We start from the raw sequence: 25,073 nt of genomic DNA on the forward strand, positions 1-25,073 counted from the left end.
TTACTGCTTTCGTGACCGGAGCTGCGGCGTTGGCTTACTTGAGGCCCCCTACGGCAGAGCTGCCTCGGGATTGGAGGAGGCACATAGAGGAGGCTGGAGAAAGAGCAGCCCGGCAGCACTCCACATGCTGAACATGAGGCTTGCCTTCTCAGTTAGACACATTCAACTACCTGGTATTATCAGATCATAACTTCAGACAGGAGACAACAAGTCACAGTTGGGCAGATTTAGAACAGCATCCAAGAAACTGTTTGCATCAGCTCCTGTTTTATCTTTTTATGTATGACTTTTATGGTTTTCTTTTATAAAACCGAATAAAGTTTGTTGATAATAATCACTAGGGGTTTCATTTACAGGGTAGCATGGTACCCTCACAATAACTCCAGGAGTCACAGTCCACACAATGTACATGCTTTGTTCCCCCTACTTCCAACCTTACATATACCCCCTAATCACCTGCTCAAACCTCTCCCTGCTGATGGCAATGTGGTCCTCCGTTATCCCGCAGACCATATTTTTGGCCCCTTTGAAACTGCCCATACAATAAAAATGCTGCACTTGTAAATACATATCAACTTCCATTTGTTGTGTTTGAAACATTTTATTGAATAATAAAAACTAACAAACGTAAGCTGATTATTAAAGCAAAACAAAGCATCAGTTGCCATACACATAAGAGACAAAAGTAGTACATAAAAATCAACTACTGTAACACAGCAAAGTTATGTATAGCACAATTCCGAATTTCGGGCAATCTTTAAAGTTCAACGATAGAAACGTTCACAAGGAACAGGAAAGGAAACAAAGAAGGTGGGATACAGTGGTTTCAATAATGTAATGCTTCCTACATATAGAAAAACAAATACTAATTAGTTTCCTTAAGCAATAAAGTCCGCACATTAAAATACTAAGAAATATATTAAACAATGAACATTTCATGTGTAATTTGAATTCAATTTGAATATTTTAACCTCTTCAGCATTATTTGACTCATGATTACAACCTGAATGCTTTCTGGAAAGGAACCGCCTCATGGGGTTCAAAATCACATCTTTTCCAACAATAGGATTCAAATGATAAACTTGAATTTCAATTCAATTTATTGATTTAGGCCTTTTTGGAGATCAACAATTTGAAATATATACAACACCCATACACTTTTGTAAAATTGTCACCTAAACTTTAATTCCATCCACTTTTTGATTAAACACTTCCCATTCCAGCAAGCATCACAAGACCACTTGTTGTTATCTTCCCAATTAGTGATAATGTTTCGGCTGGCAACAACAATAAATATGTTTAGAATTTTACCTCCGAAAGCAAAAACATGCCATTTCTGAATCATGATGCACAATAAAATGTAGGAACAGAAGGGCATCTTTAGGTATATCATTCATTAAGGTTTGACCAGGCTTGAAACTAGAATTCCTGATTTTTGGGACATTTAAATGTCATATTTTTGAAAGAGTTCTAACAGACCAGCAAGAGCTCTGTGAAAAATAGAAGATGACTGAATTGTACTTAGAGAAAATGTGCTGATAAGTAATGTATTGATTTAAAATACAGTGGTCAGACAATGCTTGTGTATCTAATCTATTCAGATTTTAACTCCATAGTTTGTTCAATAAATTGACTGAGCATAATACCTGAAGGTCCATCTCTCAGATCAGTTCTATTACAGTTTTAGTTGCGATAACACTAAAAAAGATCAATGATAAATAGATTTTAAAAGCCATGGGTGGAATTGATCCTTGGTGTAAATCTAGATTATTGTCTGCAATGGACACCAGTACAAACAGATCAAATCTAAAAGCATTGAATATGTTTATTATAGTGGTTTAGAGTAAACCCAGAGACACACATTGTTCCTGAAACTCAGAAAATGCATCTAAAGATCATGATTACATACTATTTTATGTCCAGAGACTGCTTTAGCTGCTTTCCTGTTTAAGTGACAACATTTACAAATATATTTAACAAAACATTAACGCTGGATGTCAGAAATTCTGTCTTTAAGTATTGTGTAAGAGTTATGTGTGATGGTTTTTATTTGATCTGAAGCAACACTAACACTAAATAGGTACATGCACCAGTTATCATTCAACTAACAATATTAGAAAACTTAATTTGGAGGGAATTGAGACAAATTGCCTCATGTTTTATTGTTAAAAAAATCTACTGGTTCAGTAATTCACAGAGTTTGCAAATGCTAAACCCCTTTTTGAAATGTACTAAGCCCATTTAACAATTCAGAATTTGGAAGGGGAATGTTAATGGTTTCCCTTCTGAATATTTAATACATTGTTAAGGTATGTATTGAGCTTTGAAACCATATGTGGACTGAAAAACAGTAACAGAAGGTAGTAGCCCAAGGGGACATTTGTGAATCTGAAAGTAAAATGGGGTGCATTAAAAATGCCTTTATTTAAAAGCTATCACAGACAAAGTAGTGTGCTGACTCTACAAGCAACCACTTTTTACCAAATGGATTATTAGTACATGAGCCTCAGTATTTCCTATATTGCTGAGATTTAGTCTCTAATATTTTTGTAATGTCATGTAAATATTTGTTCCTGTTAGTTCCCATTTCAATATTGTAATGAAATGTCCCTATTCTTTTTGTCAAACATATTGAAATATCTTTCTCACAATTTTTGGAGCATTCTAAAAAGTGTTTTCACTCTCTAACTTGAAGCTTCCTAAGAAGCCTGGCGCCATTTCCTGGTTGCTCCTAGATCATTTAGCTTTCTCACTAAAACAAGCACAATATTGATTTGTGAGAGGTGGTTATTGTAGTCCTACGCACTGGGGTTAGTTTAGAAAAGACCAAAATAGAACTTCCTTAATCTTTAGAAATAATACTTGGAAAAGTTTATGTTCAATAATTTCAGATACTTTACTGATAAAGATATCGGATAAAGATCCCCTAATTTCTTATACCTTGTGGTATCAAAAATCTGCTAGAATGAACAGACTTCTCTTCTAGATAAATTCAGGTTTGAGAAGTTATTAAATGCGATTATCAACTTTCTGTTATTGTAACACATTTTGTCAGTGCACAGAGTATTTTCCCTACATAGATCACAACATTTCATGCAATGGTCTGTGCTTAAACGTACAATGAAGGGGTAAAAATGCATTTCTACCACAATCAAGAAACCTTTGGGTCTCTGACGATTACTGTTTCAAATGAAGACCTAGCTAAAATGAAATATCCCTTTAAATGGACGATTTCCCTCACCCACCATAGTTGGCATGCTTCTTTATTGGGAATCTCCTTGCACAGTGATACAACCCCCTCACTGAGAGGGAGGAGTTCAGGCATGTTTTGTTGTAAAGAAAGGTATACTAAATACCACAATAATGAGCTCAGGGTAGTGGAGGCAGCAGAGTGAAAGTTAAAACTTGCTATAGGGTATAGGGTTTCCATTATTTGTACGCCCCTGGGCCAGGATTAAAAACAGGACACTGTGGGAGAAATATATATGCACTGTTAGAGTCAATAAAAGGTCAACATGTTTCAGTCTATTAACCCTCCGAAGAGGTGTTTGCGGTATTCTTCAGGACTTAATCAAAAGTTGTGCCGTTCAATGTACTCAATCAATAACAAGCATTGTCATAGCCAATAGGTCTCGCCTTTGGGACCTTAAGTGTTTAGCCATGCAGATTCAGTAACAATGTGAAATAATTACTATTATAAAAAAAAGACTATAAACTAACTAAGCTAGACGTGACTTTATAACTGGTTAATCGAACGTTTCAGGAGGTTTAGTATATTTAAAGAACTCCTTTTTTCTATGATGTGTCATATAAAATTGATGCTCTAAATTTTGGTAAGAGTACACAACGTCAAAAAATTCAATACTGCTTTTATATCAATTTACCTTTGAAAGCTTGAAGTGAAAGACAATTCTAAGTGGCATTTGCTTATGAGTTGGTGCTAACGACTATTTCCGGATGACAATGTAATTAGCATTTTTTGTATAAGATGTTTTAAAAGCATGAGTAGGGAATGTGGCTATTTTGGCCAAAGGCTGCCCTTTCTATATGCATGCTAGTTTTAATTTGTAAACAGAATCACAATTTGTTATGTGGTACACTGTAATGTTAGATGAATCTGTTTTACCCTTCTGATAAGCAACGGATGACGATGAACCGTTTTTTCGTCCCTGGTTTTAAATGGATTCAGGTTGGAACAGACGAGGTGTTGGTTGACTTTACCTCAGAAAATGGTTGTTTCCCGCATGCTGCTTTCATGCGACTTAAATCCCTTCAGTGGAAGAGGCGGCTGCATGCCTGCATATATGGCCAGATCAGTACTTGGCTGTTTTGGTTCTCCAGTGGGACTAACATAGAAGCTGTTAAGGGCAGGGGCTTAGCTTCCCATTGGTGCAGCAGGTGCAGTGGCACCAGGTCCCAGATGCCTTAAAGGCCCACTGAACCCTGATAACTGCTGTTTGTCACAGTTCAAACAGAGGCTTGAGGGGCCCACAGAACAATGATTATTGCTGTTTTCTGCAGTCCAAATAAAGGGCAGAGGTCACATTTCCTTTCTTGCATTGGGGCCCAGGGCACACTGGCTAGGCCACTGGTTAAGGATGCAGTGGGGAAGAGGTGGCGAGACAGGTGGATTATCTAAACAGCTCGACGATGACTTCATGCATGGGTTTTAAAGTATTCATTACAATTAAAGACTGAAGCACGAATAGATATCATAATATAGGAAGGCCTATGTACAAATGCAGCTCGATTAGCGGCTGCCTTTAACTTCTCACTTATCACCTCTCCTAATTTACAGTTTTATATTAGATGCAGACATAAATCGTGACCTATGAATATGTTTCTCTATCTTTAGGTTCAAATGACCCATCTTTTCCATATGCAAGTATCAGACAGGTCGGGAACGCCTAATGACTTTGACCTTGATAAAGCCCCATTAATCACTGGTCTTGAAATGCAAATGGCAGCATTAGGCACGCAGAGGTGTATTCTACGTAATCTTATTATGTTCAGGATACGGGAGAGTGTTTAGGGCATAAAGCACTTTGACAGAAACATTTCTGCCACCATAGAAATTCAATCCTCCTTGTCCTACCCTAGTATACAAGTAGTGCCACATTCTTTGTATACCTGAATTAAATAGGCACACAAAATAGTACCGTATTTAAAGGCCCAGTTCAGAATTACATGGAAGGTGCACTGTCCCAGACTACACAACGGTGCAGTTTTCAGTGGGTGCTATCATCCCACACAGGGGGAGTACACCAGATTATGCTGGAAAAAACATGTGGTGCCCCAATGTAGGCGCAGTTGTAAACCACCAGTCTGCTAACATAGTAAAGCGTCAGGCAGCTATTAAGTCAGGTGGCACGTTTCCCCTGCAGGTGGTTGGGGTCTGTCACCATCCTGTCAGGTGGGGGGTATGCAATCAGTGCGCCTCCTGACTGCTTGTTTGCCTTTTCACCCGTGTCAATAATACAGTGGAGTCCTTGGAGGAGTAGTCAATTTGTATTTATGAAAGACACTTGTGTTTCTCGGATGTGTAATCCCCAGATGATGCCTGAACTGTTCCCCAGTGGGCTATTTTTACATCGTATTGAATTGTATGGTCTTATGAGGACTGTTAATAATAATAAAAAAGATTTAGTGAGTGTTTATTGCCCTCTATGTCACTCTACTTCTAAGCACCTAATACAGCGTGTACAGTGCTTACTGTCATCTGCTCACTTACTTGCTTATTATGCTTAATATAAATAGTGCACAATTTAGGCGTTTGTGTCTGCCTACAACGTGGACATGATACAAATAGCAGTACCTACAAGGTGGATGGTACAATTCAACAAGAGTCTAAGATACTCCAGCACAGATGACTTTGCATCAACATTACGGGGCATCAGTCTTTATGGCAAGCCAACTTAAAACTTATCAGTATTGTATACAATATTATCAGAGACTATACGTGCCTCTTGGACACAACTTTACAACGGAATTTTATTAATTTGTGTACAGTTGTGTGTATACAATAAAACAACCTCCCCACCATAATTGATCTGTCTATTCATCTTGTTAGGATCTGGAGTAGCATGCTACTCACCGAAAAGCACTTCAACACTTCATCAGGGGTAGCAAGCGCTATATAAATGCAAAACCTTCTTCCTTCTATCCCCCCACAATCTTTTTTAACCCAACTAACAGACCAACATGTCCAGCTCTCATATACATTTTATAGTTCCCTATATTAATTCACCACTAATAATTTTTGGATCCTAGAGTAGTGTGCTACTCGTCGAAAAAGCGCTTCAAAGTTCGTATGGGGTAGTAAGTGTTATGTAAATCTAAATACATTACAATTACTGTTTACATCGGGCTGCACTAACACGAGGATAGAAGTAGAGTGGGGATTAGAGTTTATCTGCCCAGAACAAAGCATACTACAGAAAGTGTGTGAACAGTCTATATGTTGTGCACCTGGCAGAGAAAAACACAGCAGAGTTGGGAAGAAGGTAGGTAATCTGATGGTCAGACCTATGTGGAAAGAGGCAATCACTTTGGGCAGAAAAGAGGGCTTACACGGAGGACTACTTTGTTTGGATGGAGAGCAAGAAAGGGAGGTCTGGAGGATAAGCCTGAAGCTCACTCATCCTGCAAGCAGAGGTGATGGCAAGCAAAAAACTAGTCTTCTAAGGAGGCGAAGAGGACAATTATGTAGGCGCTCAAAGGGAGCACACATAAGATAAGTGAGGTCAACTCCCACTAGGGTATTACGAAAGGAGAAGGAGGAAAGAGATGAGTAATGCACTTCAGAAATCTGTTAACAATAGGATTGATGGCCAAGCTCAAGAGCTCGGGGTACCAGACTTGGGACTGATCGCGTTTGATCTTCTTCAGCAATCTTGGCAGAAGTGGTACAGGAGGCCGCAACTCCACTCGCAACGAAAAGGGTAGCCGAGCGAGAGCCGCTTTGGAAACTCTAACACGCAGAACTGCTGACATTGAGCGTTCTCTTTGGTGGCGAATAGATCTAACCAAGGCTCTCCCCACTACTGAAAGAGACCTAGCACGACCTTCGAGTGAAGATGCCATTTGTGATCCATCATGCACTGGCGGCTGAGTTTGTCCGTCCTTGCGTTCAGTGAACCTGTTAAGTGTTGAACCACCAGAGATATGCCCTGATGTTCCAGCCATGTCCAAAGGCGAAGAGCCTCTTGACATACGGTCCACGACCCCACCCTGCCCTGTTTGTTGCAGTACCACTTGGCGGTGGTGTTGTCCGAGAACACCTGCACCACTCTTCCTTTGACAGAAAGAAGGAATGCCTTCAGTGCAAGACGAATCGCCCGGAGCTCCAGAGGGTTGATGTGGTGCCTGGACTTCGCCAGAGACCAGAGGTCTTTGATCTCCACCATTCCCATATGGCTGCCCCAACCCAGGAGTGACGCATCCGTCACTACTGTGAACTCAGGTTGGGGGAGGGAGAAGGATCTGCTGTTGACCCAATCCTGGTTCGTAAACCACCATTGCAACTGACTTGCAGTCCCCTCCGAAATCTGAAAGTCATTGGAAAGATTCCCCTGTTGCTGCTCCCACTGGAACTTCAGGTCCCACTGCAGAGCATGTATATGCCATCTGGCATGATGCACCAGCAGGATTCAGGAGGCCATGAGGCCCAGCAGCCTCAGGGTCATTCTCACCGAACACCGGGTTGGAGGCTGAAAAATCGGTATCATAGCCCCAATATACTGGACTTGCTGCTAGGGAGGATAGACCCAAAACTGTGCTGTGTCCAGAACCGCTCCGATGAAAAGGAGCTTATCAGATGGAATCACGTGCGACTTCAGCACGTTAACTCCAGCAAATTATGGAAGTCCGTCGTAGTCTGGAGGTGGGAGCCTTCAACAGCCAGTCGTCGAGATAGGGGAAGACTGGAACCCCTGATCTGCGCAGATGAGCTGCGAACACCTCCATCACTTTCGTGAACACCCGGGGGAGGGGGGCTGGTAAGGTCAAAGGGGAGCGTGGTAAACTGAAAATGCGTGTGGCCTACCGTGAACCGTAGGTAATGCCGGTGGGCAGGCAAGACGGGGATGTGAAAGTAAGTGTCCTGCAAGTCCAACGCTACCATCAAATCTCCAGGGTTGAAGGCAGACAAGACCTGAGCCAAGGTTAACAACCTGAACTTCTCCTTTCGGAGAAAGCGGTTGATGTCTCTGAGGACTAAGCTAGGATGCAGGCCTTTGTCCTTCTTGGGTACCAAGAAGTAGTGGGAGTAGCAACCCTGACCTACTTCTGGCACAGGGACGCGTTTGACAAAGAGATCCATAACTTCCTGGAAGAGAAGGGCCAAATGATCCTCCGACATGGGATGAAATCACCACAAACTGCATGACCCTTATGCACTCCGCTGCTTGCGGAACTCCGCGTAAACCGCCAGAGTTTTTTTGTCACTTTGCGGAGTTCCTCACTGAGGAACTCCCCATAGGCTTAATCTTATCATGAAAAAATAGATATCAGTCATTTGTTAAGAAACAAGGGTGAGTAGAAACCTTTTGGGTGGAGTAAAATTTAAGACATTATTATTGTGATTTTTTGGGCAATTAGTTGATCCTGGTGTGGATGTATTTCTCATATTTAGTGATATCTCCTTTCTGAGTATAACGTTTCTGGCTTTCCCCTCCTGTATATGGCTTTAGTCCAGTGTGAATTCTCTCATGTGAAATGACATTGTATTCAAGACTAAACCTTATCTGACATTCAGAACACACATAAGGCTTTTTTCCCCCGTGTGAGTTCGCTCATGTCAAGTGAGAAGTAATTTGTAACCAAAACGTTTATTGCATTTCGAGCACTCCTAAGGTTTTTCCCCAGAGTGGGATCTCTCATGAAGCATAACACTGTCTTTCAGATTCAACCTTTTATGGCATAAGGATTTTCTCCAGTGTGAAGTTTCTCATGGTGAAATAGCGTTTTTCTCTGCAGCTTTTCTGGCATTCAGAGCACTCATAAGGTGTTTCATCAGTATGGAGTCGCTTATAGTTAGTGAGGCTGTGCCTATCAAATAGGAATTTCGGGCATTCACAGAAATTGGTAATGTTTTCCCCCTGTGTGCGACTGCTCATGTAGAGTGAGATTGAGTTTATAATTGATGATTTTCTGGCATTCAGAGAACTGAATTATTTTGATGGTGTGTTTTCTTATGGCGCTAGTAACCATCTCTACCCCTGAATCTTTTCTGACATTTAGAGCACTGATAATTTTATTCACCAGTGTGGATTCTCACATGTTCAGTGAGATGAGATTTACGGCTGAAACATTTTTGGCATTCGGAGCACTGATAAGGTTTTTCCCCAGTGTGGGTTCTTATATGCTGAGTGAGACGGCTTTTTACACTGAAACATATCTGGCATTCGGAGCACTGATAAGGTTTTTCCCCAGTGTGGGTTCTTATATGCTGAGTGAGACTGCTTTTTACACTGAAACATATGTGGCACTGGCGCTGCCGCGGCCCACCTTTGCCGAACCATCTTGAGAGCCTGCTGGCGCTGCCGCGGCCCACCTTTGCCGAACCATCTTGAGAGCCTGCTGGCGCTGCCGCGGCCCACCTTTGCCGAACCACCTTGAGAGCCTGCTGGCGCTGCCGCGGCCCACCTTTTGCCGAACCATCTTGTGGGCCTGCTGGCGCTGCCGCGGCTCGACCCCTCGGAACCCCCGGCTCAAGGATTGAGAGCTGTGTGCGGGTATCCCTGCCTGCCCCCCATACCGAGACTGTCCCGCTACCCTATCCCTTGTACGAGACTCTACAGATCCCTCGATCTGCCTGTATATACCGCTGAGACCCAGCCACCTTTATTCTTGATAAAGCCTAAGAACTTAACCTATTGTGTGGTGTCCGTTTGTAGTGTTGTGGTTATCCTGCTGTACGATCCTAGGAGAGGACCCTCACCCAGGAGGCCTCTCAGTAACGCTCGGCTACTTCTTGACGGAGAGGTGGACCTAGGGGTGGCCAGTCAGACATCTTTTGCCTCCCCCGGGATCGCCTTTCTAACAGTGAGTGTGGACCGCGGCAGCGCCAGCAGGTTCCAAGATGATTCAGCGAGCGTGGACCGCGGCAGCGCCAGCAGGCTCCAGGATGGTTCAGTGAGTGTGGACCGCGGCAGCGCCAGCAGGCTCCAGGATGGTTCAGTGAGTGTGGACCGCGGCAGCGCCAGCAGGCTCCAAGGTGTTTACAGCGAAGATGGACCGCGGCAGCGCCAGCAGGTTCCAGGGAGAACAGCAAGGTGAGTTTGTCTCAGGGTCAGCCGCGACAGCGTCAGCAGGGCTTCTCGACTCCGGGATACAACTGCCCTCCTACTCCGGGGCTGGCCCAGATATAGGTCTGGAGTCCTTTGATGTCCGGACCCTCTCGCCTGGGGGTCAGAGGGGCCGGGATGATGGTGTCCAGACACCCACCAGGGGGGTGGAGCCCGTGCCCAGGGAGGCCGGAGGCCGATCGAAACCAGGCATCCGGGTATGGTTGGGGAGCCATCGAAACTCTCCTCTCCTTGTCTCTGGTTGAGTGGCCACTTTACCACCCGGAGGTTCTTGGTGCCTCGATGGCGGGCTCGCTGGGGCTGTGGCCGCGGCTGGGCCGGGACCACGTGTCTGTGACGTGAGGGGCCCAAGATGGCGTCGGGCCTGGGATGTGGATCCAGGGTGGCACCGGACCGGTAGTGCTGGGGCGGCCCGAGTGTGCCGTGCCAGGGGTTGCGGGCCGCCGGGTGGCGGAGCTGGTGGTTTGTGGGTCGTGCAGCGGTGAGCCCGGGGCTGACCCGGGCTGGATGGAAGGCCGATGTCGTCCGGGGCCCGCCACGCGGGAGGGGTAGGACCACGCCACCAGGCCGGGTCCAACAGTTATGATACAAATCCCCATCCCTATGACCAAGGACAGTTCCCCCTCCGAGAAGTACACCCCGTTGCAGATTCCGATGGAAAGTTGCAACAAACATTCGTGTACACTCCTTTGACAAAACTAGAAATACTCGAGATGAAGAAAATGGTCCCTTCCCACGAAAAAGACCCTTCGGGTTTCCATAGGGAACTCAAGGACATTCTTCAAATGGGTTCCTTTACTTATAAAGACCTCAATATTCTCCTTAAAGTCCTGTTACCTCAAGGAACGTACGACAAGCTAAAAGGAAAAGATTGGGAGATTGAAGGGAAAAAGGTAACATGGGCAGACTTAGAAAAAGAAGATGCCACTCGTAATCCCGGACAAGGTTTGGGACCTCTAGTTCAGGAACTCCCTCGCTGTCTCCCTAAAATACTGTCCCAGTTGCTGACCACTAAGAAAGAAGATTGGGATGCTATCTCTGCATGTAAACAGAAACCAGATGAGGATATAGGGGACTATTATTCCAGGTTAGAGAAATGCTTCCTCATCAACAGCGGCCTCTCCTCCGGTGGAGATGCCTATAGTCGATTATTTGTTTCCAAACTCGTAGAAAATGCCTTGCCCACGATCAAAAATAGAGTACTGAAGGTAGAAAGTACTTGGCAAGCAAGCTGCCCCTCACAAGCACTTCAGATGCTCCAATATCACCAAAATAGAATTAGGGACGAACAAGAACAAGAAAAGAAGAGAACAAAAGATACTAAAATGAAGGTATTAGTAGCACAAACTAATACGATCCAACAGACCCCTAAACAACCCCAAGTATCAAAAGAAAAAGTTACTTGTAATTCCTGTAAAAAGCCAGGACATTTCGTGCATGACTGTCCAGTATTACAACATAATATTGCCACTGGGAAGACACAACCTCGTAACTATCCCCCTCGTCCTTCTGCTCCTCCAACTGATGCTAAACTTACCACCCAACTCTATCAGTACCCAGTGTCATCCTATCCTGAATTCCCCACGATCTCATGAAACAGCTGGGAGGAACACGATAATCGTCCACTAATACCGGTCCCGGTTGACCAAGAGGGTCCCTATGTACATGCTAAACTCCTAGGTAAGGAAGCAAAATTTCTGATCGACACCGGGGCTAGTAGGACGACAGTGCAGCACAACGAAGTTCCCAAGGTACCCCTCTCTAGCTCAAATAGTATTTCCTTGGGTTTTTCTGGTACACCTGTCATCAACAAAGTTTCTGAACAAATTTCACTTAAAGTTGGTCCTCTTACAACTTCCACCGATTTAGTACTTACAAAGTCCTGTCCCGAAAATCTCCTTGGCATCCAGACACTAAAAGAACTAGGTCCTATAATATGTTGTTCCCCAGAAGGAGTCCGACTATTCCTCCGAGATTTTAAAGGTCATTTCACCACACGAGAACTAGATGTCAGACTAAGAGACATTCCTGTTACACTATGGGCTACTGATCCAACAGATGTAGGATTCATGGATATTACACCACACTTAGTGACACTGAAAGAAGGTGTCCTACCTCGTATCCATCAATACAAATTACCTCCAGATGCAGAACAAGCCCTTATTCATATTATTGATGATTTGATAACAAAAGGAGTAGTCAGAGAAGAACCTTCCAACACATGTAACTCGCCAGTCCTGCCAGTCAGAAAGAAAACTGATGATGGTGCGCCACCAGTCTACAGACTCGTGGTTGACTTACGTGAACTCAATAAATGCGTAGTACCACAATACCCTGTGGTCTCGGATATCAGTACTCTGTTAACAGCCATAGATCCTGAGGCTACACATTTCACTGTAATAGACCTGAAGAATGCTTTCTTCAGTGTACCCATCCACCAAGACAGTCAGTACCTATTCGGTTTCTCCCTACGAGGTCATAGCTTCTGTTTCACAAGAGCTCCCCAAGGATATACAGAAAGTCCCAGTATCTACAGTCAGGCACTTAAAAGACAGCTAGATGACATTGTTCTGCCCGCCAACACGACATTGTTACAATATGTCGATGACTTGCTGGTCACCGCACGCTCCGAACCAGAATGTGAACAAGCTTTCCGAATTGTCCTAATGTTCCTTGCACAACATGGCCACAAGGTGTCACCCTCGAAATTACAATTGTGTTTACAGCAGGTGGCCTACCTAGGACACATGCTGTCAAAGGAGGGTAGGGCACTCACACCTGAAAGAATTCAACTCATTTTTAACATTCCTGTCCCCAAGACACAGAAAGAAGTCCGTGCTTTTATTGGTCTCACGTCTTACTGTAGACAGTGGATTCCCCAGTTTGCATACTTGGCCAAACCCCTGATACAGCTAACAAGCACAACCTCTTCCCCATTGCCATGGACACCTGAGCACACTTTTGCTTTTGACACCCTCAAACAGGCATTATGCTCTGCACCTGTCCTAGCTACACCTGATTATGCCAAACCTTTTGTCCTCTTTGTCACAGAACGGGAAGGTACAGCCTTGTCAGTACTCACACAAACACAAGCTAACAAACACCGTCCATGTGCTTATTTTTCTAGCACTCTTGACCCTGTTGCACAAGGTTTGCCGGCCTGCCTGAAATCTGTTGCAGCTACAGCTCTAGCAATACGACAAAGTGATTCCATAGTATTAGGACACTCCCTTGAAGTACAAGTTCCACATGCAGTAGAATTGCTTTTGAATAGGACACAGACACAACACCAAACCATAGCTCGCCTCACAGGTTACGAAGTCACTCTGTTCCAACCCCATATTATCATCAAAAGGTGCAATATCCTCAACCCAGCTACGCTACTGCCTACTGTTCCAGTTGACAACCACGTTCATGACTGCTTAGAGGTGGACGAACTAGTCACAAAACCCCGGTCTGATCTTACAGATGTCCCTCTAAGTACACCAGAACACACACTGTTTGTAGACGGTTCCTGTATGCGTCTCCAATCAGGCGAACTCTCAGCAGCCTATGCTGTCACTACAGAGAACACCGTCCTTCTAGCAGCCAGAATACCCATATATTCAGCACAAGCAGCAGAACTAATAGCTCTCACCCAAGCATGTGGATGGTCCAAAGGAAAGCGAGTCAACATCTACACCGACTCACAATATGCATTCGGGGTAGTTCATAATTTCGGCATCCTTTGGAAAGAGAGAGGTTTCCTGACCTCTCATGGAACCAAGATCCAACATGGAGACCTTGTCCTCCAGCTACTAGAGTCAATACACAAACCCACAGAAATAGCCATACTAAAATGTAAAGCACACACCAAAGTTGTAGACTCTATCACCAGAGGTAATGCTCTGGCTGATGCCACAGCTAAACATACTGCTCAGACAGAAACACTAACCATCGAAACCACCATTAGTACTATCTGTCCAGTTATCGATCCGACCAAGGATGTAGTAGACATCCAAAATCAAGCCACAGAAACCGAAAAGAGAAAATGGGAAGAGGAGGGAGGTTCACACACAGATCAAGGTTGGGTAACACAGGACAAGTCCAAATGGTTTCTCCCTAACCTAATGGTTCCCATAATGATAGAAACTGCTCATGGTCCTGCACATCTAGGAGAGAAAGGAATGTTAGACAGTCTGAATCTGATATGGCACAACACGCATCTGCGTGCAGCAGCCAAACAAAAAGTACGAACCTGTATGATTTGCTGTCAGTTCAATCCAGGGAAAAGTGTATCCATTGAACAAGGAGGGACGGAAAGGGTGGTTGCACGTGTCGCATTGCAAACCCTTCTACGGACCAACTCCGGACACTGTTGCTGATCCTGAGACCAGAGACACTGAAAAAACAGACTTTAAAGACACTGAAACAACAGACTTTATTTCACCCCTCCCAGAACTTTTACCCCAAGAAGAGTACAAATCGCGACTGCGATCCTACCCCAAACAGACTTGAGACATTTGCATCTGAATCCGGCCTGCCAGTGGCTATTTAAGCCCAAGACGGATGCTTGGTGAAGCGGTTGCTGGGAAGAGTCCGGTTACTGGTGCATTTTTTTCCTCTCAAAGATTAAGCAGCCGAAATTATGAAGATAAAGACTCATTGTGCGAAACTGTTACATGACAAAGTTCCCTTTTCCTTTCTATCATGATTCTTATTTTCTGCATCATGGCTTGTCTAGGTTGGTTCCTTCATCTAGCTTTCCCACAGTCTTCCCCCGCGCCCTTGAACAATACTGCTATGCATTCACACGTAGATCTTCCTCCACATCTCATGAACAGAAGAAAAGAGTACTTCAATAACACATTCATCTCCACACTCCACCAACATCAATTGGTGAATAACAAAACAAATTGTTGGGTCTGTGGTTTAATGCCACATTCTGTGCACGGAGGAATGCCTTTTATTCCTCTCCCTTTTGGCTATGCTGGATCTACCTATGCACTCTCTATGATATTTTCCGCCTCTGTTAGGAACATTCCTGAGACCCAGATCAAAAACGCTAGTACCTGGAATGAGATAAAAACAAAAACAGTAAGAGCCGTCGCAAGGATGGTAACTTTCACAGCAACATGGGGACGAGCAGACATTAGTGAAGACACCAGTTACTCCCTCTTTAATGACACCACCTCCTTTAGGGAGACATTTTCAGTCCAGAAAAGACAGACAGACCAGGGAGGATGGGCCGTGCCCCACCAGGGCCTATTCTGCGTAAGAGGAAAGGGCAAGGGTCAGAAAATGGGAGATAGTGAATGTAACAAGACCTACACCCTACCTGATCCAAATTTCCCAACGATGGCCACTGCCCCAACACCTACTTTATCTGTGGATCTCACGCGCGCACTTGGTTACCTCAAGGCTGGTCTGGAAAATGCTACATTGCATTTCTCCTTTCCCCTACCTACACCCCCCCAGCAGATTATCATCTCAGTGACCCCCCGACCGTAATTAATAGACGGCGAAGGGGGGTCATAGATGCTGAAGGTACAGCGGGCCAAGAGGCTGGCGATTTCTTTAAAGGAGTCATCCCATTCTGGGGGCCTATGATCAACAGCCGCCACATAAGACAACTGACTCGTGTAGTCCAGGGAGCCATAAACGAAACAGCCGGTGCATTAAGTAACATCACCCCTGAGATGGCTGCCGACAGACTCATGACGTTACAAAACCGTATGGTCCTAGACATCATATTGGCTGACCGTGGTGGTATATGTGAACTGATCGGGTCCAGCTGCTGTATATTTATCCCAGATAATGCACCCTCGGTGTATGCCGCTATTTCCCGCCTTCATATACTTTCCAGAAAACTAGATGCAGACACTGGTGCCTGGTCCCTGACGGGTTGGCTCTGGAGCCTCCTGTCCTCATGGGGATGGAAGGTACTTACAGTCCTAGGTCTTGCTCTAGCTATTCTCTTCACCTGCTGCCTCTGTATTCAGTGCGGTCCAGCACTCTGTAGTTTCTGTATCACTACCTGCATTCCCAAAACCCAGACCAGAAAGAAAGAAAGAGAAAGAATAATGTTACAGGAACAAGTAAACGACCTAATGAGTATAGAGGTGGACTAGAAAAAAGCAAAGAATTTTAGAAGGGTATATTATGGGACAAGGAGGGAATGAGGAAAATGATTATTTATCGTACAGTTATGTCCCATCATACACCCTCTTCCGTCACGTCCCCGAGCCCATCATGCCAAAAAGTCAAACGCTTATCCTTATGGTCAAAGCGATTCCGAGAACCAACTGCCTCACTCAAACCGTACATTACTGTGGTTAAGCCGATGCCGAGAACAAGACCCCCCCATCTGTAACCATTTCCCTATAATCTGGCTTATTCCGAGAAATGGGCCCCACTCTGTTAAACCACGATAACCAATTCCAAGAAGAAGAGCCCCCGAATGCTGAAACACGACAAACAGACATCCTGTCACGACCACCTCTCCCCTATCTAAGGAACCAGCCTAGTGTTATTTCTCCACACCTTCGCCTCTCTTGTGCTTCCTCATTCTAAATCATGACGCAGCCTTATCTCCTCTACCATGTCTTCACTCTTTCATGACGCTGCCTCCTTTTATGGTCATGACTTCTGTTTTATTGCAACATATGATCCGGGCCTACATGACTTCTGTTTTATGTTAACGTATGATCCGGGCATTCATTGAAGGGAAGCTCCGGGAAAAGGTACATCCATATACTCAGGAAGAGTATGACCATCAGAAAATCCAAGAAAACATTAAGGGGAACCAACAGGGACGACCCAGACGGTATACCACTAGTAGTTCCAGTGATGGAAGTGAAAATGAATACCCCCACAAGAAAAGAGGGCGAGGTCGGGGCAACTGGCGGGGGTTTAGACCACCTATGTTCCACCAGACAGGCAACCAGTATCAACATCAGGGTTACAACTGCCCAGTTATGGGATACCCACCACCTCCTTCCTTCCCGAATCCTCTATTCGAGGACCCTCATTATCAGGCTCCCCTCTTTCCTCCTGCACAGTTTCAGAACTTTCAGGGGCCTTTTTTAGGGAGAGGCGGAACAAAGGCAGGGGCAAACAAAGGGGCCCACAACGGAAAACTTGGGAGGATCAGGATCAGGAAATAACACAGAGAGTGACCAGGAGCATGGCATCGGGCAATGCGCCCGGGACAAGCCGCCAGAATCCCTAGTGGTCAATCTATCCTCTCATGTTCTCACTCCCATCCAGGAACAGCTTTTGAATAAGGGCTTGGGATTCGTTCCCACCAATCACTTGGACCCCTTCAGGTTACGTCAGGACTTATCCATCTTCTTTCGTAACTTGAGATTATGGGTCTTTTTTGAAGACAGTGACTCGGAGGATCCCTTCAAGGGGGATACCTTGTTTCGCCCCAAATCGACATTCACTCCTCAATTGGCTCTATTACCTCCGGAGGTGGCCACCTTCGAACAGGCAGTAGTATGTGACCTAGAGAAACTATACACCTCTCAAACTCATTCCTTTTCAAATTTGTCTACTGCGGAAAAAGAGGCCCTGAGGGAACTTACCGACAAGCTGTGGAAGAGACCAAGCCCAATGATTGGATCTCTGAACATGAGGCATTATTCCTTGTGAACAAACATCCTAAAACATCATATCTTTATGTCCTTCCGAAAATCCACAAACCAGCACGACCCCCTCCTGGTAGACCTATTGTCTCCGGGATGGGGTCGTTGCTAGAACCATTGTCACAATTTTGTGATTTCTACCTCAAACCTTTGGTCCAGACACTACCCGGTTATCTCAGGAAAACTTTAGATATCTTGAACCACCTTAAAGACATGCCTTTCGACCCGGACTCTGAATATCTTATCGGGCTTGACATAGAGGCTTTATATACAAACATTCCGCAGCGGGAAACACTACGTGTGCTGGAAGATATCCTATTTCAGGAGGATTGGTCTTATCAAACACCGAGAGCCTTTATCCTGCATCTAACGGAGATTGCACTAACTCGAAACTTTTTAGAATTTGAGAGCAACTTGTATCTCCGGACCCATGGGACCTCCATGGGTAGTGTCTTTGCGCCAAGCCTGGCGGGTTTGTACGTGGGCGCATTTGAACGTGACATCATCTATCATGAATCCTGCCCATGGAGGTCCCATATGAGGTTGTGGCGTCGGTATATAGACGCCGTTTTGGTCATCTGGAGTGGGGATGCAAACTCTGTGACTCTCTTTCTGGAATGGCTGAACCAGAGGAACCCCCTCTTACATTTTACCTCGACTGTCACCAAGACCAGTCTACCTTTCTTGGATCTGGTCATTGTACCTGGAAAAGGTGTTTTACAGACTAAGATACACCACAAGGCCACCGACAAAAAAGCACTACTAGCATTTAGCAGTTTCCATCCCCGCTCATTACGCGAAAATCTACCGGTGGGTCCGATTTTTCGCATTCGTCGAAATTGCTCTGAAACCAACGACTTCATTGCAGAAGCCTGTCTCCTGTCTACCAAACTTTGTGAGAGGGGCTACCCTCAGAAAGTAGTGAAACGAGCAAAGAAGAGAGCACAGACTGCAGATCGGGAATCACTACTCTCTAAAACCAACAGACCATCAGTGAAAAAAACGGTGTTTGTATCTACTTTCAATACTGCATCTCAGCAAATCAGGAGAACAATACTTAAGAACTGGAAAATCCTGAATTCTGGCCACCTACAAATGGACAAACCTCTTTTCTCGTTCAAACGCAGCCAGAACCTCAAAGATCTTTTGATTCACACGAGACCAAGACTAGTGAGTAGACGAGGGATTAGTGACAATGGCACAGGTTTGCCACCAGTAACTGGCCATTTTCGGTGTGTCCAACTGGAGAAATCTCTTTAGAAATTGTGACAGCTGTGGGAGAGGCCAAGTCCAATGATTGGATCTCTAAACATGAGGCATTATTCCTTGTGAACAAACATCCTAAAACACCATATCTATATGTCCTTCCGAAAATCCGCAAACCTTCACAACCCCCTCCTGGTAGACCTATTGTCACAATGTTGTGATTTCAACCTCAAACCTTTGGTCCAGAAACTCCCCGCTTATCTCAGGGATACTTTAGATATCTTGAACCACCTTAAAGACATGCCTTTCGACCGTGACATCATCAAAACTATGTGATTATATGTACTTGTACATTGTCAACTCACATTTCCCTGCTATGTCAAATGTGATTGGCCAGTATCTACACACAAGCGGCACCAGTGTGTCCTCTGTTCTGTTGTGGACGTGTTGCAGATTGTAACACATTGTTGTCAATGGTGATGTGCTCTGCATGTTATGTGTTTGTGCTGCATATTGGGATAATTCATAAAAGGGGGTGGTGATGGACAGAGCATCTGAATTAAACAGAATACTCATACCCAGTCAAAAGATCAGGGCTTGATCCATCACCGTTTTTTTAGCTCACTGCACCATCCCAGTTCAGAACCTGGCTACATGCAAATTAGTCTGTCCCTGGCCCAGTGCATCATGGGAACAGGGCAGACCAAACTACCAAGCCAATTCTTTACTGGAAAGGAAACAAGCTTCCGGGGACCGGTTTCTGGCATTGCAGCCGTCTTCAGCCCAGCTTGCTTGAATCCTGATGGTGCAGTGAGCAAGGGACTCACATCTGAGTATACCCTACCACACTTATGGTGGCCAAAACGATACATAAAAGGGGGTGGTGATGGACAGAGTATCTAAATTAAGCAGAACACTCCTACCCATGTCAAAAGATCAGGGCTTGATCCATCACCGTTTTTTAGCTCACTGCACCATCCCAGCTCAGAACCTGGCTACATGCAAATTAGTCTGACCCTGGCCCCGTGCATCATGGGAACAGGGCAGACCAAACTATCAAGCCAATTCTTTACTGGAAAGGAAACAAGCTTCCGGGGACCGGTTTCTGGCATTGCAGCCGTCTTCGGCCCGGCTTGCTTGTATCCTGATGGTGCAGTGAGCAAGGGACTCACATCTGAGTATACCCTACCACACTTATGGTGGCCAAAACGATTCATAAAAGGGGGTGGTGATGGACAGAGTATCTGAATTAAGCAGAACACTCCTACCCATGTCAAAAGATCAGGGCTTGATCCATCACCGTTTTTTAGCTCACTGCACCATCCCAGCTTAGAACCTGGCTACATGCAAATTAGTCTGACCCTGGCCCAGTGCATCATGGGAACAGGGCAGACCAACCTATGACGTCAATTCTTTACTGGAAAGGAAACAAGCTTCCGGGGATCGGTTTCTGGCATTGCAGCTGTCTTCGGCCCGGCTTGCTTGAATCCTGATGGTGCAGTGAGCAAGGGACTCACATCTGAGTATACCCTACCACACTTATGGTGGCCAAAACGATTCATAAAAGGGGGTGGTGATGGACAGAGTATCTGAATTAAGCAGAACACTCCTACCCATGTCAAAAGATCAGGGCTTGATCCATCACCGTTTTTTAGCTCACTGCACCATCCCAGCTTAGAACCTGGCTACGTGCAAATTAGTCTGACCCTGGCCCAGTGCATCATGGGAACAGGGCAGACCAAACTACCAAGCCAATTCTTTACTGGAAAGGAAACAAGCTTCCGGGGACCGGTTTCTGGCATTGCAGCCGTCTTCAGCCCGGCTTGCTTGTATCCTGATGGTGCAGTGAGCAAGGGACTCACATCTGAGTATACCCCACCACACTTATGGTGGCCAAAACGATTCATAAAAGGGGGTGGTGATGGACAGAGTATCTGAATTAAGCAGAACACTCCTACCATGTCAAAAGATCAGGGCTTGATCCATCACCGTTTTTTAGCTCACTGCACCATCGCAGCTCAGAACCTGGCTACATGCAAATTAGTCTGACCCTGGCCCAGTGCATCATGGGAACAGGGCAGACCAAACTACCAAGCCAATTCTTTACTGGAAAGGAAACAAGCTTCCGGGGACCGGTTTCTGGCATTGCAGCCGTCTTCGGCCCGGCTTGCTTGTATCCTGATGGTGCAGTGAGCAAGGGACTCACATCTGAGTATACCCTACCACACTTATGGTGGCCAAAACGATTCATAAAAGGGGGTGGTGATGGACAGAGTATCTGAATTAAGCAGAACACTCCTACCCAGTCAACAGATCAGGGCTTGATCCATCACCGTTTTTTAGCTCACTGCACCATCCCAGCTCAGAACCTGGCTACATGCAAATTAGTCTGACCCTCGCCTAGGGCATCATGGGAACAGGGCAGACCAAACTACCAAGCCAATTCTTTACTGGAAAGGAAACAAGCTTCCAGGGACCGGTTTCTGGCATTGCAGCCATCTTCGGCCCGGCTTGCTTGAATCCTGATGGTGCAGGGAGCAAGGGACTCACATCTGAGTATACCCTACCACACTTATGGTGGCCAAAACGATTCATAAAAGGGGGTGGTGATGGACAGAGTATCTGAATTAAGCAGAACACTCCTACCCATGTCAAAAGATCAGGGCTTGATCCATCACCGTTTTTTAGCTCACTGCACCATCCCAGCTCAGAACCTGGCTACATGCAAATTAGTCTGACCCTGGCCCAGTGCATCATGGGAACAGGGCAGACCAAACTACCATGCCAATTCTTTACTAGAAAGGAAACAAGCTTCCGGGGACCGGTTTCTGGCATTGCAGCCATCGTCGGCCCGGCTTGCTTGAATCCTGATGGTGCGGTGAGCAAGGGACTCACATCTGAGTATACCCTACCACACTTATGGTGGCCAAAACGATTCATAAAAGGGGGTGGTGATGGACAGAGTATCTGAATTAAGTAGAACACTCCTACCCATGTCAAAAGATCAGGGCTTGATCCATCACCGTTTTATAGCTCACTGCACCATCCCAGCTCAGAACCTGGCTACATGCAAATTAGTCTGACCCTGGCCCAGTGCATCATGGGAACAGGGCAGACCAAACTACCAAGCCAATTCTTTACTGGAAAGGAAACAAGCTTCCGGGGACCGGTTTCTGGCATTGCAGCCATCTTCGGCCCGGCTTGCTTGTATCCTGATGGTGCAGTGAGCAAGGGACTCACATCTGAGTATACCCTACCACACTTATGGTGGCCAAAACGATTCATAAAAGGGGGTGGTGATGGACAGAGTATCTGAATTAAGCAGAACACTCCTACCCATGTCAAAAGATCAGGGCTTGATCCATCACCGTTTTTTAGCTCACTGCACCATCCCAGCTTAGAACCTGGCTACATGCAAATTAGTCTGACCCTGGCCCAGTGCATCATGGGAACAGGGCAGACCAACCTATGACGTCAATTCTTAACTGGAAAGGAAACAAGCTTCCGGGGATCGGTTTCTGGCATTGCAGCTGTCTTCGGCCCGGCTTGCTTGAATCCTGATGGTGCAGTGAGCAAGGGACTCACATCTGAGTATACCCTACCACACTTATGGTGGCCAAAACGATTCATAAAAGGGGGTGGTGATGGACAGAGTATCTGAATTAAGCAGAACACTCCTACCCATGTCAAAAGATCAGGGCTTGATCCATCACCGTTTTTTAGCTCACTGCACCATCCCAGCTTAGAACCTGGCTACATGCAAATTAGTCTGACCATGGCCCAGTGCATCATGGGAACAGGGCAGACCAAACTACCAAGCCAATTCTTTACTGGAAAGGAAACAAGCTTCCGGGGACCGGTTTCTGGCATTGCAGCCGTCTTCAGCCCGGCTTGCTTGTATCCTGATGGTGCAGTGAGCAAGGGACTCACATCTGAGTATACCCCACCACACTTATGGTGGCCAAAACGATTCATAAAAGGGGGTGGTGATGGACAGAGTATATGAATTAGGCAGAACACTCCTACCATGTCAAAAGATCAGGGCTTGATCCATCACCGTTTTTTAGCTCACTGCACCATCGCAGCTCAGAACCTGGCTACATGCAAATTAGTCTGACCCTGGCCCAGTGCATCATGGGAACAGGGCAGACCAAACTACCAAGCCAATTCTTTACTGGAAAGGAAACAAGCTTCCAGGGACCGGTTTCTGGCATTGCAGCCATCTTCGGCCCGGCTTGCTTGTATCCTGATGGTGCAGTGAGCAAGGGACTCACATCTGAGTATACCCTACCACACTTATGGTGGCCAAAACGATTCATAAAAGGGGGTGGTGATGGACAGAGTATCTGAATTAAGCAGAACACTCCTACCCATGTCATAAGATCAGGGCTTGATCCATCACCGTTTTTTAGCTCACTGCACCATCCCAGCTCAGAACCTGGCTACATGCAAATTAGTCTGACCCTGGCCCAGTGCATCATGGGAACAGGGCAGACCAAACTACCAAGCCAATTCTTTACTGGAAAGGAAACAAGCTTCCGGGGACCGGTTTTTGGCATTGCAGCCATCTTCGGCCCGGCTTGCTTGTATCCTGATGGTGCAGTGAGCAAGGGACTCACATCTGAGTATACCCTACCACACTTATGGTGGCCAAAACGATTCATAAAAGGGGGTGGTGATGGACAGAGTATCTGAATTAAGAAGAACACTCCTACCCAGTCAAAAGATCAGGGCTTGATCCATCACCGTTTTTTAGCTCACTGCACCATCCCAGTTCAGAACCTGGCTACATGCAAATTAGTCTGACCCTGGCCCAGTGCATCATGGGAACAGGACACACCAAACTACCAAGCCAATTCTTTACTGGAAAGGAAACAAGCTTCCGGGGACCGGTTTCTGGCATTGCCGCCGTCTTCGGCCCGGCTTGCTTGAATCCTGATGGTGAGGTGAGTTTGAGTTTGGTCTGCCCTGTTCCCATGATGCACTGGGCCAGGGTCAGACTAATTTGCATGTAGCCAGGTTCTGAACTGGGATGGTGCAGTGAGCTAAAAAACGGTGATGGATCAAGCCCTGATCTTTTGACTGGGTAGGAGTGTTCTGCTTAGTTTAGATGCTCTGTCCATCACCACCCCCTTTATGAATCGTTTTGGCCACTATAGGAGTGGAAGGGTATGCTCAGACATGAGTCCCTTGCTCACTGCACCATCAGGATTCAAGCAAGCCGGGCCGTAGACGGCTGTAATGCCAGAAACCGGTCCCCGGAAGCTTGTTTCCTTTCCAGTAACGAATTGGCTGGGTAGTTTGGTCTGCCCTGTTCCCATGTTGCACTGGGCCAGGGTCAGACTAATTTGCATGTAGCCAGAAATCTGGGTCCTGATTTCCCAATGGCAGAGATCAATCGACTGGGTGGCACCCATTCCAAAGTCCTAGCGGATCTCGCAAAGGATTTCTGGAACTATTGCCTACTACTTCAGATTTCCGTCATGGCGATCTGAACACGGTGGCGGACTGGTAATCCAGGAATTTTCGGGATGCCAGCGATGGGAAACTGGATCTTTCTGTGTTTCAAAAGATTTCGGATCTTTGGGGCCTTCCAGTGATGGACTTGTTTGCGTCCAGGTGGAACGCCCAATTTCCCCGGTTCTACAGCAGGAAGCCGGACCCGGGTGCGGAAGCAGTAGATGCCTTCCTGCAGGATTGGTCCAAGTTCCCAGCTTATGCGTTTCCCCCGTTCCTGTTCATTCAGAGGGTAGCAGCCCAGGTCCGCAGACAACGAGCCTCTCTAATCTTGATCACTCCGATCTGGAAGGCTCAATGTTGGATCCCGTCCCGTCTAGAGTTATCATGGGACAGGCCTCTTCGGTTGCCGTCTTTCGACCTCATTCTGACGGATCCATTGGGTCATCCACACCCCCTGCTTCTCCAAGGCCAT

This window comes from Lissotriton helveticus, chromosome 1_2 (assembly GCF_964261635.1).
Source record: "Lissotriton helveticus chromosome 1_2, aLisHel1.1, whole genome shotgun sequence".
In the NCBI taxonomy this organism is placed as follows: domain Eukaryota; kingdom Metazoa; phylum Chordata; class Amphibia; order Caudata; family Salamandridae; genus Lissotriton; species Lissotriton helveticus.